The 26,221-nt window shown below is 43.7% G+C and overlaps 1 protein-coding gene across 1 annotated transcript in view; it reads right to left on the reverse strand.

Annotated features, from left to right (window-relative positions):
* Nucleotides 1-26,221, reverse strand: part of LOC146403653 (uncharacterized) — a 648,222-nt gene that overhangs the window by 52,406 nt on the left and 569,595 nt on the right. The window contains exons 8-11 of the mRNA XM_085024286.1: nucleotides 24,822-24,874; nucleotides 23,887-24,039; nucleotides 21,410-21,508; nucleotides 5,974-6,096 (exon numbers count right to left, since the gene is read on the reverse strand). The gene's annotated coding sequence lies outside the window, so the exon portion shown is untranslated. The remainder of the gene's footprint in view (nucleotides 1-5,973; nucleotides 6,097-21,409; nucleotides 21,509-23,886; nucleotides 24,040-24,821; nucleotides 24,875-26,221) is intronic.

Below are 26,221 nucleotides of genomic sequence, written 5' to 3' on the forward strand. Positions count from 1 at the left end.
AGGTAGAGCTGCTGTATCTTTGTTGAAAATACCAGACAAATAATGCATTTAAATACGACTGAGACTGATAGCACTTATGACTTGAACTTAGCCAGAACCCAGACTGAGACTTAAACCCAGTTTTAAATTAGAATCACTCACTCTGTGTCTGGACTCACTGAGGTTCAGGCTCTTCATGTCTTTGTGCAGAATTGTGAAGAATTCAGTGAGAGACAAAGCGACAGGCAAGAAATAGATTTATTAAGATAAGACAGGATGCTTGTAAGCGATGCAAGCAGGCAGGCAAGGGGGCTTTACCCCCAGGATCAGGTGGGTTAGTTTTAGCCTCCAAGGGGGGTGGGGGGGGGGGAAGACTGCCTCTTCCTCTTTCCTGGAGTAGTTCCTCCTCCTTGGATCCAGTAAGAGAGTATTTGACCTTATAAGGTCAAACCAGGACTGTCATGGTGTTTTCAAATCAGAAGGGTGGTCCTTAAACACCAGCCTTGGTCTGAACTTGAATGCAGGTTTCACGCCACAGTCCCCCACGCAATGTCCTGAGGCACATCTCCAGCCTTCACTAGTCAAGCAAGCCTGCCTGGTTCTGACGGCTTTCTTGAGCAGGTATCAACTTGCCGGGATCTCCCAGAGTCCCCTAGGTTTCCCTCTCTATCTGTGGTCCCTGAGTGGGACTCCTGCAACTACCTGTGTAACTAGCCTAGTCCGTCCCTATCAGAACCGGTGACGGTGCGCGATGGAGGTTTTCATCTTTGGGTCTATGCTGATGCTCTTCCCTCCAGCTGAGGAGCCCTCTTTCTTAAATCACAAGTAGACCCCCAAATCTCATATTCCAGGTTTGCTTTCTCTGGTTTCTTTTTTTGTTTCCTGGCATTTTTGTTGTTTCTGCAAGGAGCTTGCTGCTTTTCTGGCACAGGGCAGACATAAAGAAAATATGAAATGAATCTGAAATGTAAAACAAGAACCCCTTTCAGACACTATGAAAGGATGACTGGAGAGCTGAGTTCTCTGGCCATTTCAGCATGTTTCTTGAAAATCAAGGCCCCATTCTATCCCTTAATATACTCTTCTAAACCAGATTTTCATAATATATTTGCAAAGCACCTTTAATGTCAAATGAAGCCCTAAACTCAACTTCATTAACATAAAAATGCCAGTTCTTCTGTTGTCAGGAAATCCAATTACTTATGAGAAAGGGGTTTAGATGAAAATTACAAAACCAACAACTGTTAGGGAAAGAAGGCCAGCGTTTTCTATAATCTCACCGGGCTTCTGAAAAGTCTGTATGAACACGGAACCAGGGAACCAGAAGTGAAAAGGCTTTGCAAAGCTTAGACCACATTCAGTCTTCTCTCTAATTCAATTTTTTGGCTTTCAAGAATAGCATCAGAGGGAGATGATTCCTAATTGTATTTTCTTTTTGATTAATTTGTCAGACTTGGAGGAAATGAGAGAAATTAAGAAGCACCCAGATGAAAGATCCGTAACAGAAGAAGAGGCTGTTTGAGAGCGTTGATTTGTCAGAAGGATTTCAGTGACCAGAGCACAAGGTTTTAAGGAAAGAAGGAAAGTGGACCACGTGAGGCAGCTCCTGGGGCAGCCTACCTACCCAGATGCCAAATCCTCACATACCTCCCCAAGGAAACGGAAAGAAAAGAACAGCCACTTCAAGGTGGCTTTGTTAGGGAAACAGAATTAAATGCCTTGAGGTAGGCAGTGCTGCAGTACGCAGTCCGCGGACCGCCAGGGACTTTCCAAAGGCAATTTTTGCCTTTAAACATTACTCCGTGTGTTAGAAAGTGTGTCAGGTTAAGATCGGGGATCTGCATGTGCTAGCTTTTTGAGCTCAGGCAGCTTATTCAATTACTCCACACCTCAGTTTTCTGGTCTGAAAACCAGAGATGACCGATCTTAGCTCTGAGGCTGTCCTGAATTAAATGAGACTGTGAATGAAATGTCTGGGATGCCATGAGGAGCAGAGCCAAAACTCGGTCCCCTGCTCCTTTCTCGCTCTTTCTAATTTCTTCCCCAGAGGCAGAGAAGGAGTTGAGTCACAATCACTGTAAAAGGTTCAATGCAGAGAATGACACCCAGGCAGCTTTTCCTTTACGGTAGATCTCATTCTGTGAGTCTGAGAACCACCCCTTTTCTTTCTGAATGGGCTCGTTATCCTAGCCTTCCCTTTTCCCACTGTGCTGGCCTGATGGTCTCAAAGCTCAAGGAACCAATGGCTCCCCTGGTCTGACTTTGCTTTTTGAAATTATCCACAGAGAACCCTTAGCCTTAATTTCGCCATCTGCTAGAGAACATTTCAGAGGCCTGGTCCAGGAGAAACACAGACCTACCTAAGAAAATAGACAAGCTGGTTAGTGAAAGTCTTGGGTGGAAATAATTTCCCCAACTTTGTCCCAGCAGCTGGTTCTAGAAAAAAAGGAACTGTTCGTTTTCCAGAGTTTTCTAAAACTAGCTTTATAATTAAATCACCTCAAGATACCGGCATCCTATAATTTGGGGGGCTCTGGAGTTGGAACTCTGCGATCAAATTTTAAAGATTAAAAATTTTAAAGTCGCAATCTAGAATTTAGCAGGCTCGAGGTCTAGGTTGCAGCTCTTATTTCTATATCTGACAAAGCTTTGAATATTTTCATTAATTCTCTAGAATCTACATATTACACCGGACTGGCCAGAGACCCCTCTGGGCTTCCTGGCACATCTCTTCTCCGTCCATCCGAGAATCAAAAAGTAATAACCCCTCATAATTCCACTGACAACATACTGAGTTGAATATCTATACACTCTTTTAAAAATACATACCAGTTATTTATTCCTTTACCGAAGCCAATTCTGATTTAAAATATAGCATCAGGGGATACATGCCTGATCCTGAAATAACTAGGGTTTTACTTGCACAAAGGCAACACCTAGTTTACTGTTATCTACCTCTGTGCCCTCCATTTAAAAAAGTCACAAATCTCGGATAACTTCTTCCTGGAAGTCCGCCTGGATTAACTAGGAACATTTCTCACACACATGAACTCTCAATGAAAAATCTTCCTTTAACAAAGCCATGATGTCATAATTCCATAAATTTTTGGAGTGCACGCTTCTCCTATCGAATAGTCTCCTTCCCACTGCATGTTTCCAGATGGTAAGATCCTAACCGCAGCCTAAATAAGGTGGACTGTGTACAATTTAAGAAAGCAACCACTAGGTGGCGGTGTTGTCATGCATTCGGGGGCAGGGGCAGCTCACACTCGCCAAAACCCCATTTGTTAGGGCAAAATCAATAAAGCCTTTCCAAACTGGTGCATTAGTTTTTGTCTAAGCAAGTGAATTGATCTGTAATGCCTACTCTCACACAGACGACATATTTTCATAAGGGATATGAAAAACAAAAATACCTGTCCTCTTCAACAAAACAGAGGGATTTTCCCAAGGGAAATAATCCCCCCCCCGCCCCCCAAATATCAGCAGTTTATTTTGAAGCAGAATTTTAAGCTATTTTTGTCACATGTGGCATATGACATCAATCTCTTGGCCTTTACATTGTCATTAGCTTTCTTTATTATTTAAAGAGGCTCTTGGCCGCGTCTGTGTTCCAGTCTGTATGTGAAGGTGAGGAGTCTGCTGTGCAGTCCTGCTTAAGGGACACAGGAATCTGAGACAGGGCCCCTGTGAGGAGTTATCTGTAGGCCCTGCAGGCAGGTTTTAGGAGCTGCCGCTGCACATCTTTTTGCCTCCAGCGCCCTGCCCCAGGGACTAGGAAGTCCCGAGGTGCAGGGAAGCTTCCTGCTGAGGAGCCGAGGTGGTACAAACGGTGGGGCCCCCTGGAATCTGCCCTGAGGAAGAGGATGCTTGACTTTCACTGTGAGCTGCATCATCAGATGCCAATACAGTGCAAACCGCAGGTGAAATTACATTTTTTTCTAATTGCTACTTTCTAATGAAAGTAAAATATGAATTAATGTCAATAATGCATTCCTGTGACCCAGTGTATCTAACACGTTATCAAGCCAGCATGCAATCAACATAACAGAGGTCCTAATGGGACAGTTTATATTCTTTGTCTTTGCGCTCAGTCTCAGACAGGAGTTTGTCTTGCACACTTTGAGCACATTTCCGTCTGGATGCTGTATTTTCGCAGGGATTATGTGATCTGTATTTAGAGTTCATTAAAATTGCAGTTGCCAAAGTAGATCCACCGGCCCAGGTTGTTGCCAACATAATGCAATGTTTTCCAATAACAGGATGAGGATCAGATTTTTGTTTAATTTAATTTAAATTAATTACAAGAAAATAAAACTAAAAATTCAGTTCTGGAGAGGTGCATGCTGTTTATCAAGGGCTCCATGACGATAAGAGACTAGAGGCTGTTGTACTCAAAATGTAAGGCATTTGCTGCATGAGAATATTCTCTAAGGATTTTTTTTTAATGATTTTTGTTTTTCCCGTTATAGCTGGTTTACAGTGTTCTGTCAATTTTCTACTTACAGCAAAGTGACCCAGTCACACACACATATATACATTCTTTTTCTCACATTATCCTCCATCGTGCTCCATCATAAGTGACTAAATATAGTTCCCTCTGCTGTACAGCAGGATCTCATTGCTTATCCATTCCAAAGGCAATAGTTTGCATCTATTAACCTCTGATTCCCAGGGCTTCCCACTCCCTCCTCTTCCCCCTTGGCAACCGCAAGTCTATTCTCCACGTCCATGAGTTTCTTTTCTGTGGAAAGGTTTATTTGCACAATCTCTATGGATTCTACTATAAAAACAGGAGACATTCATTCCATCACCTGCTGAGGGATTTGCTGAATTGAGAACAACTGTATCCTTGATGTAACTCATCTCCTTATCATGACTGGATATCTTTGGAAAGCAGACACCTTACATTTATGATTTTTTTTTGAATCTAACACAAAAACAATTGTATCCCGCTGCAGAAATTTGATAAATATGTGTAGATTTAAAGTGAATAATGAATCTCTTTGGAGACATCATGTATTCTGCGAAAATGAATGAAATTCATTAATTTTTATTAGGATGTTCCTGGCATTTGTCAAAGATGCCTACTTGTTGATTGGTATTGAGCTGAACTCTCCCTAAGACCCCTAAAGTCTCATTTTTAATGAAGTTCACAGAGGTGACCGTACTCGGTTCATCTGGCTGAGAGACATAACAAAAAAAGAAAGGAAACCTGCATTTTATTACATTTATATTCTTCCCCTGACAATTATCGAACTTTGCAAATCTCAACCTCATTACCTTTGGCAAGGAGCCACCTGTCTTCAGGAAAGAGTACTAAAAATTAATGATGGTGAATTGCTGGGGAAAAAAAAGTGGTGGAAAGAAGACATATGGTTAATGATGACATATTATTGCTGGAAAATGCAGGCGTTTGCACAAGTGCTGGCGACAGGAGTTGGCCAGGGGATGCTGCCAGCTCAAGGGGCAAAGTCAGGAACCTCAGAGGTCCTCCTGGAGCTGCTTTGTGAAACTGCTCTTCCTGGATGATCCTATCTGATGCAAACCCTTCCTTCCGGCCTGGGGAGGTTCAGCATGTAATGGGACCCTGTCTCCGAGAGGGCTTTCTCTTTTCAACTGAATCTAGCTGTGTCCGAGTTTAGCACCGACATATGGCACATGTGCACGTGCACACACCCGGCTCTCCATCTTGGTGCTGAGATGGCTGATTTATGAAATTCCCTGCCCAGAATAACGAAACAGTTCTTACTGTAGTCAGGAAATAATGAAATCCGAAGGAAAGGCATTTTCTCTTTTCCAGCCCAGGAAGGGCGCCTGTTTCAATGTTCATTAAAGAATGTCCCTCAGCGGGCTGTATTCAGATGCTTTGTTTTTGGGACTGGATAGAGGGCGCTTGGAGTTTATGGGGAGCAAAGACCATGGCAGACATAGAGTTTAGCTCATTGTGAGGAAAGACGATGGGATTTTTGAGAACACCCAGGCCCACGTTACCTTGTTTGTCTTGAGTCTCCATGAACCTTAAGGGAGAGACTTCCTCGTGATCCTTTAACTTGATGGGATTTCACGTATCCAAACCAAATAAGAGGTGAGATCAATTAAATTATCTTTAATAGTCTAAAAAAAAAGATGAATAAAATTAAAGTGGGATTAGGGAAATAGATTGCAGAAACAGCCCTGATCCGGCCCAAATCCACAGCCAATCGTATCTACAAAGCTCCTTAAAGCAGATGCAGAAGGCGGAAAGAATAACTCATCTATTAAAGGACATTTGCTTGTTAGCCGGGCTTGGCAAGCATTAGTGAAACGAAGATTTGAGTCTCAAAGCTGACCACGCTCTTTTTTAGAATCTTTTTGGAACCAGGTCAGCTCAAACCCAGGATGTATGGGTGGAAGAAGAAACACACACACACACACACATCTATGCGTGGAGCATTTAATACACAGCAACTCCTTCCTTTGGAAAAATGGGTCGATCGGGTGTTGAGACAGGACACATCCCTTCCCATGCATTTCTACCCAGCTGATGAATGCAAGGAAACCACGTCTATCTGACTCACCCCCAGACTGCCAAGATTTAGAATGGGAAGGAGAATCATCAAGGCCTCAGCAACCTGCCGGCCTGTGACCCCAGTCTCAGCTGCCGTCCTGAGAGGGAAGGGGTGGAAGAGCGTGGTGGAACACTTCGATCCCGCCTATTGTCCGTCTGGCCCCTAGGGGTCGCTCTTCCTCCCTCGTTGTTCCAGCTCAATCAACCCCCCATCTGTTTTCTCTTTCAGGCTGAGCAGTGCTGAGATGGACTGCACACGTTACTACTCTGTGATAAGTAGCAAAGTTCCCAGATGAGGAAGAGGACCCAAGATGTTTGCGTTTTACACAAAATGCAAAGCGATATGGCCAAGTTCTATCTAAAATCAACGTTTCCACTCATCCTGGCTACGGCCATGGAATTCCTGCGTGACCCTTCATAAAACAGGTGGCCTCCTTTGCTGCCTCCCTGATGAAGAATGACTTTCTTCCCCAGCGTCCTTGTTTTAGCTAAATGACAGGCCATTTTGTGGCCTCACTTGCTCTAGAGTCACTTATGAGTCTGCCTTCCTGCCTCGCCTGGTGTGGAACTTCTGAACTAGGAGGAGACATAAGCTGTGTCTTTTCCTACAGCAGCGTGATGCGGAGAAACAGAGAAATACACACAACTTAAACACACACGTAGAACACGATGCTTCAAACGCTCACAGGACACTGTAACTTAGTAGATATGTAACTTTGAGTTCATTTTATCTGTCTTTGTAATGGAAGTAAACATCATATCAACTTCATATATATATATATTTTTTAAGGGCCATACGTGTAGCATATGGAAGTTCCCAGAGGAGGGGTCGATTCGGAGCCACAGCTGCCAGCCTACACCACAGCCACAGCAACGCAGGATCAGAGCCACATCTGTTACCTACACTGCAGCTCACAGCTATGCCAGAACTTTAACTCACTGAGTGAGGCCAGGGATCGAGCCCGCATCCTCATGGATTCTAGTCAGGTTCTTAACCCACTGAGCCACAAGAGGAACTTTCAGCTTCATCATTCTTGAAAATGGCTGAATGAACCTCAACCTCCCCGGACGTAAAAAATAGTAAGGTATAATTTAATATACATTATCATGCAGTGCACTTTAAATATATATAATTATCTCTTCACATTTTATCACAATAAAAATGTTTACAATAGCAAATTATTACTCGTGTTTGTTAATTGACTGTACTACTGAATGAACAATTCGTGGGAATGTCCAAAACTACCCATAAACACTACGCAGGTGTATATGTATTTTTTTAATTTTTGAGATAATTTAGAGTCACACACAGTTGGAACAGATGACCTAGAGAGATCCACTGTGTATACTCTTTATCTAGCTTCTCCACTTGCAAAATCTATGTCGTAATTTTAAGAACCAAAGAATCCCCTGTTCTATCTTGATAGTAGGGGCTCAAGCCCAGTGAAATTCAAAGTGAAATGGCAAGAACTAGGATTCAGGGTGAAAATCCTGGCTCTGGCATCTTTATAACTGCCCCTCATCAAGTGAGCAAAGCAACTTCCAGAAAAAAATAAGGACAAGCATGCTCCTGAGACCATCTTGCTTCTCTCTGTCACCTGCACACTCTCCCTGTACCATCTAAGCCACCTTGTGGTTCATATCAAAGTCTTGGGTTGACCTGTTACCCCAGCCGCTCCAGGAAGAGACTGTTTTCTGCTCTAAGGAATGTGACAGTGTCATTCCGTCGGCAGTGGCAAAGCAAAGCTATTCTCCATCCCTAAGGGAAGTCCAATTCCACAGTCACAGCTGGAAAGCTGGGCACAGCTTGGGGACGAGTTCTCGTCAGCTCACACCCTTCCTGCCAGCACCTTACCCAGGATAAGGCCCCATGAACGAAAGAATGATGGCAGCAGGGGGACACGGCTATGCAAGCTGACACGTCAGATAACACACTGCGGTTCTGGTTTAGGTTTGGTTTAATCAAGCAAAAGGCTGTTTGGAGTGGCTGGAGTGGCCAAAAGAACTCCATTCTCCAAAGCACCACGTGGGCCTTCGTTCCTGGACCTCCGTCCCTCTTCTCAGTGCCACGCGAAGGCTGTCCTCTGCCTGGAAAAGTACACTGAGCGCGTCCACCCTGGTGGAAAGCCTTTCTCCAAGGTGTTTTCTCCACCCCCGACCCTCCCTTGAGCTTCCAGACACCCTGCACGTAGGCACTTAGGCCTCATGATATTGTTGTCATTTGCGCATGGATTTCCCCCTCTATTGAGCCAGCAGCTCTTTAAGGACAGGCACTGTCTATTTTACAAGTTTTTGTCTTCAGAACTTAGTGCTATTCAGCACATAGTACAGGATCAGTGAATGTTCCATTGATCCAAGGAAACAAAATGATGAAATTCTTATTCTACTTCCTTTTTTTTAGGGCCACACCCATGGCATATGGAGGTTCCCAGGCTGGGGGTGTAGCTGCCAGTCCATGCCACAGCCACAGCAATGCAGGATCCAAGCCACGTCTGTGACCTACACTGCAGCTCAAGGCATCGCCAGATCCTTAACCCACGGAGCGAGGCCAGGGATCGAACCCGCAACCTTATGGTTCCTAGTTGGGTTCATTTCCACTGTGCCATGGAGGGAACTTTATACTTTCTTTTCAAATTAGGCAATATTGTCTCCAATTCTCGATGGAATATGTGGTGAATTTCCAAAAGGGAACATTTAAATTAATGCAATTAAATTCACAACTTAGGACAGTCATGCCTCTTGCTAGTCTTAGGAAACCAGAAAGAGTCATTTGCTAAGAGTGACATTTCTACCCTGAATGGTACATTTGATGAGACTAAGTGTCTGCAGTTGGCAGGGAGGGATGTATATCATGCTGGATGTGGCTGACTTCACACGGCTTTTCCTCATTTGCAGACTCCTGACGTTTGGGCTGACACCACGTGTCGGGTCAGTGGATGTTGCCATGAAAATTGAGAAAAAAGCTGAAAAAGAGATGCTTGTTACTTCTCTATACATCATTACTTCCTCTTTAAATATTTGGGTTCATTTACTAGCTCATCTCTTTCATTTTGACACAATCTTTAATTTCTGCACGTCGACGTCCAGCTCCAGCTCCGGGCTTGTTTTACTTATTTCATTACAAGGTGGGCAAGTGGTAACTCTTACTTTTTCCAAGGAGCTCCATGTATCTTATTACAGAACGCATTGGACTAGGGTTGGGGGGGGGGTGTCTCCTTTTCTAGATAAAATTTCACGGAGGCTTAGGAAAGGATCTTAATATAGATCTTCCAGCTCCAAATACAGAGCTCAGCTGTGTGTATCCAAAGCTGCTTCATACGTCTACAAGTTCAAGTAAGTGGGAGTGTGTGCCAGCATTTCAACCTCATTCTGGGAAGTATGGGCGGTGGGGGGAAAAGGAGGAAATAAAAGGCAATGACTTTTTGGAGGCAGAGTCCCCCTCCCATTAATTTGTGATAGAAGCTGCTTATCGAGCAAAATCTCCAGAATGCCCAAAAGGCTCTGGGAGCTTCACGCTCCATTTAAGATATCATTGAAAGAAAGCGAGAGTGACAAGTATGGCATTGGGGACCCTTTGGGAGCAATTTATACGGCTAAAAGATAGGGTCAGCTTTCTTCATCTGATGTCGCTTTTTGCTTCCTTTCCCCTCAAGGTACGATGACAAACATGAAAAGCACTGGAGTATAGGAGACCCATATTTTACACCTCTTCTGCACAGTATGGTGGCCACTATTTGTATGTGATGGCTCACAACAAAATGTAAAGCAATTAAAACTAACTAAAATGAAAAATTCTGTTTCTCAGCTGCTCTACCCCCATTTTAGGGGCTCAGGAGAGAAATTTTTTTTTTTGGTCTTTCTGCCATTTTCTTGGGCCGCTCCCACGGCATATGGAGGTTCCCAGGCTAGGGGTCGAATCGGAGCTGTAGCCACCGGCCTACGCCAGAGCCACAGCAATGCGGGATCCGAGCCGCGTCTGCAACCTACACCACAGGTCACGGCAATGCTGGATCCTTAACCCACTGAGCAAGGCCAGGGATCGAACCTGCAACCTCATGGTTCCTAGTCGGATTTGTTAGACACTGAGCTACGACGGGAACTCCGGGAGAGAAATGTTTTACATGAATGTTCCCATCGTCACAAAAACGTTCTATGGGGCAGGGCTGTTCCAGATCCCAAACCTTTAGTTATGATCTGTAAAATCCTGGGCAAGGTACATGCTAAGCATTTAACTTTACATTTGTAAAATCCCTTCTTTCTTTCCTCCCCCCGCCCCATACTTTTGTAATAAATTCTCATTAGATTTGGAGATTCTGAGGATATAAATCCATTTTATTTAGACTGTTGTCATCCGTGGCCCATGTAGGCACGAAATGCACTAGCTGCCCTATATGTGCTTGTGACAAGAATACACTAATGTATGGACATGTTTGTGTTCTGATTAGTGCTGCCTTTCCAGTAGCATTTATCCAGCCAGTGCTCTTCATTTACTAGGAATACTATTCAACTGCTAAGCAAAGGGACCAAAAAGATATTCTATTCCTAAAGCTTAACCATGCATTTGGCTTACCCATTTATCATTTGATTTTATCTCCTTCAAGAAGTTTACAGAAGATGATAGCATCGTGTTAGGACACTGGCCCAGAAATAACCAGCGGATGAAGTCCCAGAACTCACAGTCAGGTCAGCCCCGTCCCCTCTGCCTCTTCTTCTAAAAAGAGCACACCCCTTGGAAGGACCAAGCACGACACACTCTTATTTAGAATTACAACTGCTTATTCGCAGTGTTTAAACATTTACAGACTGCTGCTGTTTCTGGAAATAAAGGGGCCCTTGACCTTAGGGACACCACGTTATCCTCAGGTTCTTCAAATCTTCCTCATGGTCCCCTTTCAAGTTTTCTCTCATAGGTTCATCTTCCACTGATCCAAACTCACAGGTAGGAACTCCTCAGAGGAGTTTCTTTCCTTCTCATTGAATGAGCCTTTTCCACGTGGTATCTTTTAAGATACATGAAGGCACAGAGATTGCTCAGCAAAAGATAAGCTAAAACACACCTTGGGCCAGAGACATCAGGTTGTGGTCACTCTAGAATCTTCCTTTAAGGGAAGCTGGAAATTATTCGATGCCATGATCCTGGTCTCACAAGTTTCATCAGCTGCTTCTTTTAATTTTTGACAAGCTCCAGCAGACACACGGTTCATCTAAACAATCCTCTCTCTTAGCCCAGATCATAGAGACAGACAACGCTAAAACACGAGAGACTTCAACCAATATGTATGGTACTCGACCACACCCCCTTTCTCCTGTCCAGAGGGACAGACACAAGGGCAGGACGGCAAAGTGACTCATTCAAAGTCCCATCACTATTGAGTGGAAGAGCCAGGGCTGTTTGGTTTTGTTCTTCTCTTGGTAGTATTTTATCTTCATGAGTAAGCTTAGGGGATGGAAATGAGGAACTCTGATGACCAGTTGAAGAGTTTGAGAAATGGCAATAAATCATCCAGCAATACTTTTGATCCAGCAAGTCACACAGTGACCTGCCACTCTGCCCACTGGCCAAAGTGATTTGTAAGACTCTAGGCTTTTGTTTTATCTTTGTCAAAACTCAGCCAGTGGTGTAGGCCAGTGGCTACAGCTCTGATTCAACCCCTAGCCTGGGAACCTCCATATGCCATGGGTGCGGCCCTAAAAAGACAAAAGCAAACAAGCTACCCCGCCCCCGCAAAACACCTCAGCCAGTTTTCGTCCCTGGTAAATGTGGCAATGACCGCTATCCCATAGTCGATAAGCCCCATGAACCTCCCTTTAATAGCCATCGTCTCCAGCAGACTCTACCATCACACAAGGGTGAGCAGGTCTGTTGTACTCAGTCCCACATCCTGAGGAACTGGCTCTAGTGAACCAAACCCTATCTGTTGATCTTTGCTGAGACAATGGATTCACACTGATGTGTGTATTTCAAAACCAAATGTCCAACATCAGACTTTCAGGCCAGAATAAATCCAACGACCATGACTCAGCCACTGATAACTAAGCATTTTCACATTTCAGAGCCGGAAGCCCACGTGGTGCTCTACTGATGGAATCTGACCTCTTACCACCCACTCTGTTCTCCCAGGAACCATGTGCATCGCATTTTTGACTTCCTCACTCCAGGACACCCCTGAGCAGAAGGAACTTTTCCTGGGTGACGCACGGCACACTCTTTCAGAAGCGGATTTGCATTTCTGCCTTTTCTCATTGAATTACGTACCTCTGTCTTCTTTCATCTCTGGCTGGATTACTAATGCAAACGGACCAAAGCTTGGCCAAGAGGTCAGATTCTGGCACTAATATGTGGACTGGGTCCCTTCTGGAATTCCCTTGGTCCATCAAGGAAGCAAATTCAAATGAATATCAATTAGATTCAGGGGAAAGGCTGTGCCTTTTATCCCCTTCTCTGTTCTTCCCTAACTTATTCCAGTTTTTATGTGACAATGCAGATCGCTACCTTGGACCATCTTTGTTTGTTCGGCCTGAAATATTTCTGCATGTTACTACCTGGAGTTGAGGTAAAATCAGAGGCTTCCATTTCCCCACTGTTCTCGAAGCTTCTTAAATAACATCTTTGCTTTGATTACTGTCCCTTCTGATCTCCTTCCCACCTTGTAACCAATAAAATATTTTAAAAATGTGAATCAGATTACACCATTCCTCTGCCTAAGGACCCTTCAGTAAATTCGCATTGCACTCATAATGAAGTTCAAACAGGCCATCCTTCTGAATGAGGACCCACGTAAGTACATCAGCCTTCTCCTCAATTCCATCTTATCCTCCCCTCCTGGTGCTGCTTTCACGCACGGCTCTTTGCATTGCAGGTGTTTACAGAGCCTTCTTCTTTGGGTGTTCAATATTTATCTAAAGTAGATCTCCTAATTATCACGCATCAGGACACTCTGTCTATTTCATAATTTTTTTTCTTTTCCCAATGTATATCTATTCAGTTCACGCGCTTATTGATTATTGGTGTTTTGACCTTTGCCCTACAACAGGTAAACGCCAGACTGGCATCTGGTCATTTTGACTTCTTCTCCATCATCACCTTCACGTCTTGCACAGAGAAGGCATTGGATACTGAATAAAGCATTATTTGGGTAATGCTATTACAAGCTTTTTTGTACTATGAGGAATTGTGTCTATTATCTACCGGATGACTTCACATCCAACACCGAGTGTTTTCTATTAGGTAATCAACACATCTTTGATATAAATGAATCGGTATGAGATCTGTGACGTCATTAGGATGGTTTTATCACCAGGGAGTTCAAGGATGCCTAAATCCTTCTCTGCCAATCACCTGCTTTTCTCTAGGGGCTTTCAAAACAGATGCACATATAAGCCACAATAGAAAAGAAAACATGTAACTAGCTGCTTCTTGGCTGTATTCATACCATCTCAGGCAAAATTTGGTGACCTGGACCAGAACACCAAGTCTGAGAAAGTAGCCACTCCTCTAATCTTATTCTACTCATCTAAGCATTAGAAAAAATGTGCCATCTGGAGGGTCAGGGGAATGAGAAAAGGGAGGGAGCAGATGACAGGGAGGGGCAGAGATGTGCTCCCCCTTTTCTGTGGTGGCCCTGACATAGTTGGGAGAAGAGACAAACCGTGTCCAAACTCAGGACCTTAAATGCCTGCGACCCGCTCCACTCTAACGCAATTCGGGGGGCACAGTATTCTTTTCTCAGTAGTAACAAGGAAGGGAAGTGAAAGTAAGAAATATTAAGAACCTCTGCCCCCCTATAATCTGCTCTTTCAGTGGTCCCTGCTGGCATGGACACTTATACTTTCGGGTAAAGACGTTAGTGACAGTTAGGTTGGGGGACAGGATGTGTCGGATAAGGAGGTCCTCCCTGATCACGTGACGTTTGAATGGACACCTCACTGAAGTGCTGGAGGAAACTATGTGGACATTGGACCAAGTCTTCTTGCAGGCAGAAGGAGGCTCAAGAGCAATGGCCTTGAGGTGGAGGTTGCTAGATTGTTCCAGGAGGAGCGGGAAGGCCAGTGTTGCCAGAGAAGAGAGAATGAGGCAAAGCAGTAGGAGGAGTTTCCATAATAAGCAAACAACAGATTACGTAAGAATGTAGAGAGTTAGAAGGTGTTGAGTTTTATTTGAATGAGATAAGAAACTCTAAATCATGTGGACAAGAAGAATAATTGACTTAATCATCCTTTTTGATAAAATATAAAAGAAGATGAGACTAGGAGGCAGGTTAAATGAGTAGACAGAGTGAACTCGGTCAGTAAAGGGAGGACCAGGGCTTGAATCCAGGTCCTCCTGAAAAGCAAACTACTATTCCAGTGCCTTTCATAGACTGGAGTAGCTTGAACAGAGGCAGAATGTAGGAAGTGCAATGAGAAAGGAAGAGGTCAGGTCTGGCAAAGCAGAGGAGTCACTGGACACAACAGAGCTATAATGTTGTGTTTGTGGTTTTAAGATTTTAACTGGGTGGCTGTCCTACCCCTTAGAAGGTAAATAGATGTCAGAGGTCCCCAAACGGCCATTTTTTTGGGAGAATGGTAAAGAGGCAGTTACTGACTGCATTTACCCTCTGACTCCATGCAGGCTTGAAATGGACCATTTTCACTGCCCCTGGCTGATTTCTGTCCTGCACTGCATGGGACAAAGGACAATCAGGACCACTTACTTTGCCAGTCGGGTTGCAAGACTGCTAGTCATGTCCAAAATATTTGTCTTTGTTGTGAATAGCTATTGCATAGCTTCACTAGCTGAAGATTTGATTTTATTTTACAGGCTTGAGAATACAAAATAAATAAGAAGACTAAAAGCCACCACGTCGGATACATCTTTCAAGGATTCTGCCAAGATCTGTCAACCTGTGCCTCTAAATAACTGGTGACAAATGTTGTGTTGACATATTTCTCCTTTTCCCAGTGAATAATTAACAGCAAATGTCAGGGAAGGCTGGCGAAATAATTTCAAACAAATAAAAACCCACTTCCAACTCATTTCAAGTATCCATAGCCCTCTCCCCTGTAGATACACTTACAAAACAAAGCAAACTATCTGCAAAATTATCAGAAAATGGGGGTGCCTTCTAGGTTTGGTGGGATTTTTTTCCCCTCTTATTATTGTTATAGTGACAATACAAAGAGAGTTAATGTGTGAAAAGGCAGCTGAAGACACCAGGAAAGGAGTCTGTTAATCCTACAGAGGCAGTGTTGTATGAAATAAGAGATCCTCTTACACTAAATAAACGCAGGTTCAAATCTTGGTACCAACCATTGTTGTTTGGTGACCTTAAGGTCCAGAATGTAGGTCTTAGTTTTCCAAGTTGTTAACCCCCTAGTTTGCAAGGCTGTCGGAAGTCTGAGTATACGTGTGCTCCCCTTGTGTGGGTCAGGTCAAGTTTGGGATATACTGACACTTAGATTCTCCAGGAGTAAATGAATAGATTGATGAGTGGAGATGCTTGTACCTCCCATAATACCTTGCACACATAGACACCCACAGATGGTGCTTCTTCCACTTTCTTTTGCATGGAACACCTCATCTTTGACAGATATTATCACGTATATTTTCCCCATGTTGTGGGGAGAGCAGTGGCGTGTTGAGGTAGGAATAACAGGTGAATGAAACTTTCTGGGAGTGTTCTTTCCCTATCAAGTTGAAACTTTAGAATCTCCCACAAAGGGTGCTTTGTTTATTAAATTCTATTGTAGTTAGACTACTATGTGACCTGGCTAAAAGTAAGTATTCAATCATGTAAATTACACTTGAATTATCTGAGATTCATGGGTTTTTTTTCCAGGATCATCAAATTTAGAGTTTGTTCCTTCTAATACTGAAAAAGAAAAGCTCTTCTCTCTAAGTACAACCAAGTACTTTTCACAGCAGAAAAATTGTAAAAATATATCTCACCTTGGTGGAGATTCATTAATTAGCTTTACATCTACTCTTAAATTATATAGTGCAGCCAAATTTCAGATCAAAAGAACATTAGCAATAAAGACTGAAATGGAAATTATTATGCTTACTTCCTGACTCTATGATCCCTAAAACTCTATGACTATTCCTTGCCCTATAAGATTTAAAAAAATTTTTTTAATTAAAAAGATGATTTTAAGGTTTATTTCCATAGCTGCCTTCCTGATGACAATAGAATAATTTTGCAGCCGGATAAAATATCATATATTTTAGAGTGGTACTTATCAGTATATTTGTCTGTCTGTTCATTTTTTAAAATGAATAAACAACCATAAGCAAATGAGACCAGACATAACCATTTTCACCTGCTATCATGAAAATATCATCTGAAAGTATTTTCAATTTTCATTTGCAATTTTGTTTTCTTTTAACCTACCTCAAACTTTAAAGTTCCTTTACCGGTTTTACCTCTCAAAAGTAGAAGACAGCCAGCTATAGCATTTCTGAATGGCCCTCAAAGATAAGAACAGTTCTTATACATTCAAATGGGTAAAAAAAAAAAAAAAAAAAAAAAGCCAGACAGAGAAAGATAAATATTATACGATATCACTTACCACCCCCCCCAAAAAAAAGCTAAAACAATCTTATTTCCAAGACAGAGACTCACAGACATAGAAAACAAACTTAAGGTTACTCACGGGGAAAGGAGGATGGAGGAAGGAGAAATTAAGAGGTTAGGATTAATATATATTCACCATATATATAAAATAGAAAACCAACAAGGCCCTACTGTAGAGCACAGGGAGTGCGACTCAAGAGTCTGTGAGAACCTCTAACGGAAGAGAATCTGAAGCAGAATGTACAAAACCGAATCCCCGTGCTGGACCTCTGAAACCAACACAGTACTGTATTTACACTACAATTTGAATGTATAGAATTTTCACCTATCACAGTAAAAAATTTTAAATCAAAAGAAGAGCAAATTTTTGTGATGGGTAAAAATTATACAAAATTCAAATTTCCGTGTCCCAACATAAGGTCAGGCTCATTTGTTTACACAGGATCTAATCTGTTTTCACACTGCAGTGGTAATGTCAACTCGTCGTGGCAGAGGTTGTACAGCCCACAGAGTCTGAAATATTTGTTATCTGGCCCTTAACAGAAAACGTTGGCGCTGCGATGTATTAAAAGGCTTCCATATATTCAAACATAAAGTTTGAACCAGGTTGGCAGCTGAGGCCCAGAGAATTTGAGCCTTGTCTAAAGGCACATCGCTACTCAGAGGGGTAATGTGCTGCACTGGAAAGATCTTCTCGTCGGGGGATTTGGTGAATAAAGATGTGAAGAAGTGATGATATCATTATATTAAAAATGCTCTATAAATTGCATGGGGAATTGATGAAAATTCAAACTTGCTAACTACGAATTTATCTGTGAATGTCTAGAGACTGCTGTGCTTGGCAAAAGAATTCCTTCCCAATTTAAATCAAATTTGTTTTCTTCTTTGTGGATTAAACATTTATGAGCTACATTTATTGGCTCCTGAATAGGATTTTCATCTGCTGATACAAATAATTTGTTGGCCAAGGGCTCCATCTGATTGATGCGCGGTCCTCTTCCCTCAGAATCCAAATCTTCGGGCTTATTGTGTCTGCTTTTCCTTTCGTGACATTCAGAAAGTTCAATCTCAAACAAGTGGGGGTGCTCAGGACAAAAGAGTAGCTTCATATTCAAAAATCTGATGAAGTTTACAAAACTCTGACCTAAAATAGGACAGTCAGGTGAATTTTGATCCGGTCACTCAGATTATTTTTTTTAATTAAAAGTATGATTTTTTTTGGATACAATTCAACTCTGGTACATTTGAAGGCACTAATTTTCTTAGTGATTTCTCCAGCAAGAACAAGGAAAATGGGTGTTCTGTTCTTTCCCTTTCGGACATAAAGGCTCAGAAAAATAAAAAGCCTATCTCCAGAACTCAGTTGGTTTTGCCATATCATTACAGGATCAGATAAGACTAGCAGTGAGTATGGGAGAGGCTAATTATGGGCAAAGTGACAGAGCTGATAATCTGATATATGCAGACACCTTGGCTTCTTATTCTTAAGACTGATTTAGAGGGACTCCAGCCTGTGCTTCCATCCTGCAGGTTTTGACTCTCTCTCTCGCCTCTTGGTTCTGTTTCTCTCAAGAACCCTAATATGGATTCTTAACTCTTAAAGAATAAAGAACTTCTCTCCCAAACGCTATAACATTATTTGGTTGAAAGCTGTGCCTGGAGTGTAAATAAATGCTTGGAGGAGACAAGTATCTGCAGAACTTAAAGGAAGAATAGCAGCATCGTTAAGTTGAAAGAGTCCCAGCCTTCCATTCAGGGACCACTTCTTTGCCCTTCAGTTGGCATTGAGAATTTCAGGCTTAATCATAGAAGAAGCCATGTAATAGGCACGTCTAATGGCCAGCTGGGAAGGAGTGAAAGCGGGGGAGTTCATACTTTGGTTAGCGGTGTCTGGAGAATGTCCATATTTCTTAATGGTTGGGACTGGTATCTTATTTAGTGTTTCCAAAATTATAGTGACACAGCGAAGGAGAATTCTATGAGATTACACAGTATTCTGTAACACACTTGACAGAAGATAAAAGTAGATGAAAGATAAACACATTCCTCTACACAAAGCATTCTGTGGTTGTAATGCCAATAGATTCAAGATTCATGACACGGGGAGTCAGGAGAAAGAGCTCTGCAAGGAAGTGTGCCAAGGACGTCTAGGCAGAGATGGCCAGTATTATTTCTATTTACAGTAGGCTGTTCGTGAGACCATGAGGCTGAGTCTCAAAGATAGGGCCGACCAAATGGACTGTAGCAACTGAAGACAAGTGACTGGTGAGGCAGGTGTCTCCAGTGGGTATGATCTGCTGAGTGAGGGCTCTGAAGGCAGGAGTGGTTGGGTTGAGACATTAGTTGCAGTGAGGCCCACGAGCTCTCCTTGGTTCTCCACGAGGAGGTGGTTTACATTAATATAGGACCCAGTCAACACACTAGGACTGTTGTCCTGGGATGGCCAGTCCCCTAGGCAGCGGTGGCGGGAGGCACTGCATGATATCAGACCTCCAGTCATGGAGACACTGGGATGCGGGACAGAACTTGTGACTCGGCGGAGAATTAGACTCCCATTTGTGATTCAAAGGACAGACAAAATCCCGAAGTCGAGGACAGATCTGGGGTTACAGGAGAGCATGTGGCCTTCTATGACCTTACCACAAGCTCCTATGGTCTGAGATAGGCAGCATAATGCCAGGTTTTACACTCCTTTACGGCCAGGATTGGTTTGAAAGGCTTAGAGACCAGGCAAGAACGAGTCTTGATGAATGAAGACCTTCACTCCAGGCAGTTCTGTTGGACTCTGGCTGACTGAGGCCAGTTGCAGGAGTAGAGACCAGACAGCCTAGAGAATCATGTACTCTGGGACAGCAGCATCTTCAACAGAAATGTGAGTCATTCATGTGTTGAGTATGGATAGAGGTGTAACATGCCTCAGATTTTATTATCATCAACTGATACTGTACTCTGAGATGGAGATATATATATATATATATATATATATTTCTCGTTCGTTCTGTAAAGCTAGATGAACAAGAACACAGCCTGGAGAATCGTAATCCTTGGTGACGTCAGTTCAACTCTTCTGGATGAAAACTACTACTACTAATAAAACTTAAAATTTAGGTTCCATTTGGTCAGTGCTATTTGGTTGTGGCTGTCATTTTGTTTCTTTGATTAAATGATTTATCAAGTCCTAATTAGGCAATATCATCTCTATTATCCATCTATGTCTACATATATTTATATATACATATGGTTTAGCCTCATGTACAGAAGAAAGATTCAGGGTGAAGACAATGTTATATTTCCTCCATAGAAGAGTCACACTTTCTTTCTTTTCCCAACGAGACTAAAGAAATGGCCAGGGATTGAGCTGGATCAAGACTGAATCATAGGCGTTCCCGTGATGGCTCAGCGGTAACAAATCTGACTAGTATCCATGAGGATGCGGGTTAATCCAATCCCTGGCCTCTCTCAGTGGGTTAAGGATCCGGTGTGGCTGTGAGCTGTGATATAAGTTGCAGATGCGACTCAGATCTAGCATTGCTGTGGTGTCGGCAAGCAGCTGTAGCTCCGATTCAACGGCTAGCCTGGAAACTTCCAAACGCTGCGGGTACAGCCCTAAAAAAAAAAAAAAAAAAAAAAAAAAAGATTGCATCACAGTTTTAGGTGGTCTCTATGCTCCTTTAGTTTGCCCCCTTTTTAGCCTAGCCCCCTCTTCAAGGACCACGCTGTGGCCTTTGTTGGAGAGTTTGGTCTGCCTCTATCCTAAATCCTGAAAATTACGTACTGTAGAGAATATGAAGCCATCTTTTCATCCCTCTGCCCTGTGCAGGCTCACATTCTGACAAAGTGCTGGAGGGTAGGATGGGCACAGGCTTATTTGGAGGCAGGCCAGTCCCACCAGCAGGACTTTGTCCTTGGTCCCCTTATGATCTCAAGCTATTCCCAGGCCAGCCCCCATCTGCGGCACAGCTGCAGAACCTCCTTTAGCTCCAGCTGGCCATGGCAGCAGGTGCAGCCAGCAGTACCTGCACTGGGAGATCTTTTCCATATAGAGTCCTCCACCTCTGGAGGACCATGGTCAGACTCAGAGCCTGTCCCCAAGAAAGAACATAGCCGGGGGAGGGGAGGTATCAGCTTCAAGAAGGGCTCTTCCTACTCTGGAATGTCAGTTCATAGAGCTCTGTTTCCACAAACATCCAAGAGTTGTAAACAGTACATCTCACAAGGTCTCTGTATTTCTGTATACGTATCTCTAGTTCTTGCGCTGCAAGTAACGCATCTCACTTAGTAAGGAAGGTGGGAAGACAAGGAATTGAATTCCCACGCCTGCACTTACCAGCACTGAGTGAAATTCAGGACAAGGCACTTCTCTCTGAGAGTCAGTCTGCTCGTTTACAAAACAGGGCTGATATTGCATTAAAGGTGTGACCTCCACCTAGAGTGTACAGAATAACAGTATAACATAATGTTACTTCCAAACCTACAAGTTTTCCTTTTTTCCCCACACGATTTTTGACCTTTGGTTATTAATTCACAGTGCCCTACTTTTAGGTTTGTTTTCTTTGGTAAGGAATTCTATTTGTGTCACCTGCTACATGGCGATGAAAGATTGTGAGCTTCTGGGCATGATATTCAGAGTGCGTGAAATATGAAATCACACCGAGAAGCGATATTGTGGAACACAGCACCAACCAACAGAGACTTGGCACCTGCAAACCCAACAGCAGCTTATAGATCATCCAAGGGGAAGTCAAGGTCAAAACAAGCCCAAGAGAGCATCATGAGTCATTCCTCGAACAACACAACCCCTGTGTCATTGAGTAGATTGATGTTCGGGCATAGTTTACAGGGAGGGGTTGAGTTTAAAGGGGAGAGAAATGAGGAAGGCAGTGAAAGAAAGAGAGTGGCAAACCATGAAAAGCAGGAACAGCCAAGTTACCAGGAGAGGACAGGCTGGAGAGAGCAGAGGTCAGACACGAAGCAACAAAAGATGTCTAAGGAAAGAGGCCAAGACAAAGGAGTGACCCACATGGTCAGAAGACTATGGGTGAGAAAGAGAAACTGACAAATGGAGACAGAAGGAAGGACAGAGTGAGGGCAGAGGAGAGGCACAGGGAGGCAGCTAGAAACAAGGAAAGAGAAAAGGAGAAGGACCAGGCACGAGGGACCAGGCGAGAGCCAGGAGTCACCAGACCACAGGGAAAGCGCTGCCAAGGGAGCAAGAGGACAGGAAACAGGAAAAGTTTTCAGTGACAGGAGGAGACACATGTAAGCCACACAGAGATACAGAGGGAATGGTGATACCACAGGAGAGAAAGGCAGTGAGAGAAAGCATGGAAGAAATAGGAAATGCGATTAACCTTAATATTTAATTTAATTTAATTAAACCATAGCAAGGTGCTAGACACCTGCACACGTGGGCTTCCATAATTCACCAAAACAGCATGCAAGGCATCCATTATTTTCTACACTTTATGAAGATGTAAAATATTGTCCCAAGTCATGTAGCTGGTGGTTAAGTTGGAGATCCATCCCAGGTCTGTGTGTCTAAAGATCACAGTCTTTATTGCTGTTTTCTTCTACTCTGCCAAGCACAGAGACAGGCATGTGCAGAAAGTGAAAAAGTGGCAGCTGTTAAAAGAGAGTGAAAGACAGATAGAGATGGAGGGGGCTCTGATGGAGGGTCGAGGATCCTAGGCTCACTTTGTCAAGACGGCAACTTGTCTTTCCCTAAAACACACAGAAATCACCAAGCTGATTTGCCCAGCGTGGGAATGTCTCCAAAGCAAGTCACAGCCTCTGGGTGTTAAGTCCCCTTGACCAGGGAGGTGGACACCTGACTGACTCAAGCTGGTTTAGAGAGTGTCTGTTTTCCAGCTGTCGCTTGGTGTCGGGTTGAATCAGCATCCTTTCCTGCAGGCAGCCTGGCTCCCTAGGCTGCCCCCTAGGGAGGGCCAAGCTGTTTGTCTCAGGGACATGCCTGAATCCACAAAAATCAAGGGACATGTTACAAGACAGCACTGGAGCAAGGGCGGGTTAAGTGCACAGACACATACGAAGGTACTCAGAGCCAAGGCGGTTTTGAAGACGTGCTGAATTCAGGACAGCGGTGTGACGAGACCTGCTCGTCAACCCATTTCCCAAAGTCAGCGGCGCCGCAGATTTAAGAAAGAAGAGACAAAGAAATAGAGTGGGGGTCAGGGGGCTCCCGCCTTCGAGAGGCAACAGCCACCGTCTGAGCCAAGTCATGACTTTTATTTGCTATTTCCTCCTTCCCTGTAGTTCCGGATCCCATGTGGCATCTACAATATTACTGATCGAGGCTACAGATACGCCAGGCACAGACCCTTTGTGTTCAAAGATGCTACAAATGATTAACCCCCCAGGAAGATTATTCTGTTTCTGCTGGAGGCTCTTACGCCCTTTCCTCCAGCTCCCTTAGGGTTCTGGTCATGAGAACGAGAACGTCAATGGCTTTCCATCGACAACATCTGGAGTATGTGGCCACTTGCTTTCAAGCAGCCCCTTATCCGATGTACATTTCCCGTCTCACTCCCTGTCCCCCAGGGGTCTGGGAAAGTCATATATTTTCAAGCCTAGATTGGCGTCATTCTTCAAGCGCCATCTAGTTTCTTTGATTCCCTGTGGCCTGTATGCATGCATATCTGGCAAGCCTCCAACCGCGATGTTGGAAAGGGATCCAGATGAGGCGAGAGGGACAGGAACGGTCAGAGAGATGCGGCCTCTCCCACCCTCCCTGCCCCTGTGCTGCTGCCCTGGCTGCGGTCATCTCCGCCGCATGGCAGTCCTCACCTAGTGGTCGCCAGGGCTGCATCCAGCCCTCCTCTCTTCCGTCTCTCGTGGCTCTCCTGCATCCATCCCCTGAAGAGCGGTCTGCCCATTCTGTTCTGTGACTCATTTGCTTCCCACTTGCTACCTTGACCGTAAAGGCATTTCACAATTTGCCTTAAAGAAAAACATTATATTCTTATCTCATATATTTTCCTTTGAAACACTTTAAGCTCTACTTGTGTTTTCATTTTCAGCAGTCCATGAAGATGCCTTCTGATAGCCGACTTGAAGGACGGGAGGGATTTGCTGCAGCATTGAATTGTCTGCCACTGGGCTTTAACAGTGAACTTGAGCGAGTGTTAGACTTACCTGCAGGCTGGACCCAGGTAAAGGCTCAGGGTAGTAAACTCTACCTGGCCGATATGAAGTCACAAACCCTCTAGGAGCAAGAAAGCCCAAGCATATCCAGGCCTGCTCTGTGGGTGCTTGGGTAGGTCTGGTCAAAGACTTTACCTGCCTGCAGGCATGGGATAGGGCACCTGGTCTCAGGGCCTGAGCTACTGTGTGAAAAGAATGTAAAGTACTTTCCAGGGCCATTGATAATTAGATGTCACATTCCTGCTGGTGTAATGCACATAATCAGAAAGAAGGACCAATCCCAGGTCACCTTCTAGACTTACCTCCCTCCCTCCCTTCCTTCCTTTCTTTCTTTTTTTTTTTTTTTTTTTTCCCGTCTTTTTAGGGCCACAGCTGCTGCATATGAAAGGTCTTAGGCTAGGGGTTGAATCAGAGCTGTAGCTGCTGGCCTACACCACAGCCACAGCAATGCGGGATCCAAGCTGCATTTGTGACACACACCGGATCCTTAACCCACTGAGAGAGGCCAGGGATCGAACCCACATCCTCATGGATACTGGTCGGGTTTTCTACCACTGAGCCACAAAGGGAACTCCTACCTCTGTTTCTTAGTGTCTGTGGATCCTTGGGAAAAACACTTGAATTCTTAAATCTGGAAAAAAAAGTTTTAATGTTAAGCTAGAATAAATAATTCAAAATTTATTGAACACTTAAATAAGACTAGCATCATTTTGTCATCCTAGAGCACTTTCCTATACTGAGAGTTCAGAAAGACCCCCCCACAATCTAATTAATGTTGCCACTAACTTGTTGGAATGCCATGGAATAAGAATGCTTATCTCCTTTAGGACTCGGTTACTCTCAACTGGACCAAACTGGTTGCAGACTGGTAGCCCATCTTTAATATATCTTTATTCTATTTTGTCTTGTCAATACAGTGTGTGTGTGTGTGTGTGTGTGTGTGTGTGTGTGTGTTGGCATTCAAATCTCAAATATTGTCAAAGTAAGCCGTTCATTAAAATTATTTTTGAAATATGTATTTTTGACAAGTTAGGGGATCTGGTAACAGTGGGTGTAAGTTTTTCAGGGAAAACCTCCTTGTGGATGCTACTAACTGTTTTCCAGCATTTTCGAGGTTACAACATGCCTTCTTCAGCATTTCCACTCATTTAAATTATCTGCTTAGCCCCCAAGGCGTCTGAATTTCTAGCACCTGAGATAATTTGTAAGATTCATTTTGCCTTTAAGATGCTGCAGATCTAGGGAGTTCCGTCGTGGCGCAGTGGTTAACGAATCCGACTAGGAACCATGAGGTTGCGGGTTCGGTCCCTGCCCTTGCTCAGTGGGTTAACGGTCCAGCGTTGCCGTGAGCTGTGGTGTAGGTAGCAGATGCGGCTCGGATCCCGCGTTGCTGTGGCTCTGGCGTAGGCCAGTGGCTAAAGCTCCGATTCGACCCCTAGCCTGGGAGCCTCCATATGCCGCGGGAGCGGCCCAAGAAATGGCAAAAAGACAAAAAAAAAAGATGCTGAAGATCTAAAGCATAAAACGTGACCTCTACTCTCCAGAACATATTTTTTAATCAATCAAGAAAATGATTGGGAAAAGAAAGAAACCAAGGACCTTGGGTGGTGTTTTCATGATTACCCACCAATTATTTTTCCTCTCCTGTGTATCTGGTGATAAAGAAGGCCTGCAGAGACTCCCTGACATTAATTCTACTGTTCATGTTAATATGACAGGTATGTAAAACTGCCACTACGAAATCGTTACAAGGGGTTTCTTCATCACAGCCCAAGCTGAGAGGTCTGCTAATTGTTAATGCTAATAAAAGTAGCTGCTATTACTTGGCTTTTAAAATATAATTACATGACAGGAATTCTCTGCTTCATTTTCCTCACACAGCCCATGTAATCACCATATAACAAAATTAGCAATGGATAAGGCTCAATGGAAGGCAAACTTAGCCACTCAGGAGATGGGAAGCGCCCCAAATTACTTT

Source organism: Sus scrofa, chromosome 4, assembly GCF_054392235.1.
Source record: "Sus scrofa isolate SSC_HxYL_T2T_F1_AM1 chromosome 4, Sscrofa_HxYL_maternal_Yorkshire_Landrace_v2.0, whole genome shotgun sequence".
Classification (NCBI taxonomy): domain Eukaryota; kingdom Metazoa; phylum Chordata; class Mammalia; order Artiodactyla; family Suidae; genus Sus; species Sus scrofa.